The following is a 3,614-nucleotide window of genomic DNA, read 5'->3' as shown; positions in this document are numbered from 1 at the left end:
GAAAGAGAGAGAGAGAGAGAGAGAGAGAGAGAGAGAGAGTAACTGCATTGCTTTGGACGATCCCTGATACCGTCTCACCAACCATAAGGCACACAGAAGGGGTCAATTCGTTAGTCATTAAAAATAATTTTGTCGTCGCATAAGCGTGTTGGATAGGGATAAAATGGATCAGTTCTTTTGATATTGGCAGCAGTGGGTTTTAAGGTGTAGAGACTTATAGGAGAGTATCTAATACTCTGGACGTGAGCCACGAGGATGGTGCGAGAAAAAGGTCAAAGAGCAGCACAGTAGACTCCCTAGGGATTTTGCGAGAGCTCACATACTCCCCATTGATATTATCTTAATATCATATAGACGTGCTGAGAGACTAACCCTAGGTAATTTCCAAGAATCCCATTTGCGAAGTCCAGACTCTCTGTTCTCCTTCGGATAATTGCTAAGAGAATTCAATTTTTGCTATTTTTTCTGAGGTGATAAGTTTTTTGGGAAAGGGTTGTTTTTAACCTATATGTAATTTTATATGGTTGGCCTTTATTTTTTTATAATATTACGATTTGAACAGAGGCAGTACAATACAAGAAATAGTTTATTTTCAATCGGTATGTATTTCCCAAGTAAGCAAATGTCCATTTGTCTCTTTTTAAATTAAAAAATGTATTGACTTTGTAGTGTATTAAGCGGGTTGTTGGATCGTGCTTTTAATTGTCGCCTTAAAGAAATTTCCAAACTTAAAATGATTTGTTCTTTACTTGCTGGCGAAATCGCAAAGAAACGTTTAAGAGAAATCGGATTACGCTGTTAAGGCTTTTAAAAGTTTAAAAAAAAAAGTTTTAAGATAGATTGAGTTGTTAAGAAAAAGACTAACATGTTGTATTTCAAGCACTGCAAGCCAAGGTATATATTGTTAATAGTCCTTAAGAAGGAATTAGTCAGAGTAAATTTTTTCAACAGTTAATATGCCAACGTGAGCTCATATAATGGGACAGCCACGACCCTTTCTAGGTTGTCTGTCTGTCTGTCTGTCTGTCTGTCTGTCTGTCTGACTGTCTGTCTGTCTGTCTGTCTGTCTGTCTGTCTGTCTGTCTGTCTGTCTGTCTGTCTGTCTGTCTCTCTCTCTCTCTCTCTCTCTCTCTGTTACTCTCTCCCAATCCCCAAATCGTTAAGTACACATTTGTATTGCTTGTCTCCCCCTGTTCCCCCTTCTTTACGCCCCCATAGCCCACATTTTGACGTCCTTTTCCAGAGCCGTTGAGTAGAGCATAAAAAATCTGAGCAGTTTTTTTTTCAAAGTGGATATGCCAAAGGGAACCTTTTTATTCTTGTCTGTATAGGATACAGCCACGCCCACCTCTCTCTCTCTCTCTCTCTCTCTCTCTCTCTCTCTCTCTCATCTCTCTCTCTTCTCTCTCTCTCTCATCTCTCTCTCTTCTCTCTCTCTCTCTCTCTCCCAACGCACAAATCGCTAAGTACGCATTTGTATAGCTGTTCCTCGCCCCCTTCCCCCTCTTTACACCCTTCCGCCCACCCTTTGACGTCCGTTTCCCAGAGCGTTTGAATAGAGCCAACAATCTTTGAACACATTTCTGCGAGTGTTGCCTCAAGGGCTGATCCAGACGTCGCTATAAGACATGACTCTCGGGAGACGCAGAATTACCAACCATCCAAATCTCGTTAAAACTTCGGGTGGAAAAAAGCAGCTCGTTGTTATCGATTCAGCCCAATGATTCCAATTCAATTTTTCGGGGTATTTATTGGGCAGTTTGTGAAACTTACCTCAAGAGAAGAGTGGGGTAAAACTCCCTCTTGTGCTTTATGTTATTTCTCTTTTGGAGATAAATCGAATTATATCAAGTAATTACAGACAGACCATTGAGGCATCTTGTGGGGAGAATCATCCGAAGTTGGAGTGCCCCATCAATTTGTGCTCTTTGATTCTATTGTTTTCACAAATGGCCTATTTTGAGACAATGAATAGATAAACAGGGATTTTTTGGCGGGTGGGGGGGGGGGGGGGGGGGGGGATGAAGGATGATAAGAAGGGTATTGCACATTTAGTAGGGTCATATAAGGAGCTATTCTTCCGAGTGGAGAACCTAACGTTTCAACGTCTCCAAAACTGAAGATTCGAATCAGAGTCACCGCCACCGCAGTTCAGCTTTGCACCACTGAAATAAATAACATGTTTAAAAGAGGGAGGTCCTGTCTCTAAAATAACCCTGCCGGCAGTGTTTTCAAGAGTATCAAAATTGAGCCACAGCACCACATGATGTCGACTATCGGCCTACACCTTTGTTATAGCTCTACAAGATACGTTGGAAGAATATTATATATCTTTCGATCATGTGCTTCCTTCCAGCGTCTGTGGTGTAGCAGTTAAGCCCTTCACTGCCACACGCAGAAAGAAAACCAAGTTCGATTTCCGAGAAGGGAGAAATTTGTTATCGAATATTTCGGCCTTTCTGCTTAGATGTTGCATCCCTCTCAGCCCAGTTGGCCCGACAGGCAAGATCTGAAGCCCGCCTCCATAATTATATAAATTGTGTCAATGTGGGCGTAAAAACACCTATATAAAAATGGTTCTCCTTTTGTTGCTTCTCTTTTTCTTATTTTCCCAACGCCCAGTTGCATGCCCTGCTGTTCTCGTATGCTAACTTACGTTGTGGATTACTGAAGTGATTGTCAACGCTTTGGGCTTTTATCGACGCTATTGATTTGGTCATTTTGAATGTGAGCTGCTTCGGGCATCCCTGTCAGGATGAACTCGGGCTGAGTGGAAGGCAACATCTCAGCATACTGATGGAGCTATTTGTTTATGAAATATCTTTCCCACACAGTACTCAAACTCACGTCCTCTGTGTCAAGCCAAGAGCCTTACCGTTACACCACAGCCTGACCTCAGTAGGCCAATGTGGTCAGTGACTAAAACATTGGTCTTGTTTGTTTCATTTTGTTTTTTCGGGGGGGACATACAGACAGATCAGAAGGTGGGGAGGGGAGGGGAGGGGAAGGGACATACAGTCAGATCAGAAGTTGGGGGGTGAGGGGAGGGGAGGGGACATGCAGACAGATGGGTGGATGGTGTTGTGGAGTATGCTGTTCCTACAAGGGATGTGCTTCTCTATCTTGTGGGTGGTTGAAGGGTGTCACTGGTAGGTCCCACTTCTTTACTTTCCCTCTGCTGTTTCTATCTGTGCGGGTGGTTGGAGGGCGTCACTGGTTGTATATCCCTCTCTTCTATCTCTCTATCATATACCTCTCTCCTATCTCTCTTCATATCCCTGTCTTCTATCTCTCTATCATATCCCTCTCTTCTATCTCTCTATCATATCCCTCTCTTCTATCTCTCTATCATATCCCTCTCTTGTATCTCTCTATCATATCCCTCTCTTCTATCTCTCTATCATATCCCTCTCTTCTATCTCTCTATCATATCCCTCTCTTCTATCTCTCTATCATATCCCTCTCTTGTATCTCTCTATCATATCCCTGTCTTCTATCAATGTCTCTATCATATCCCTCTCTTGTATCTCTCTATCATATCCCTCTCTTCTATCTCTATCATATCCTTCTCTTCTATCTCTCTATCATATCCCTCTCTTCTATCTCTCTATCAT

The sequence above is a fragment of the Aplysia californica genome, unplaced genomic scaffold, assembly GCF_000002075.1.
Source record: "Aplysia californica isolate F4 #8 unplaced genomic scaffold, AplCal3.0 scaffold00163, whole genome shotgun sequence".
Taxonomy (NCBI): Eukaryota; Metazoa; Mollusca; class Gastropoda; order Aplysiida; family Aplysiidae; genus Aplysia; species Aplysia californica.
The sequence above is the reverse complement of the archived record's forward strand: the minus strand, read 5'-3'. Positions refer to the sequence as shown.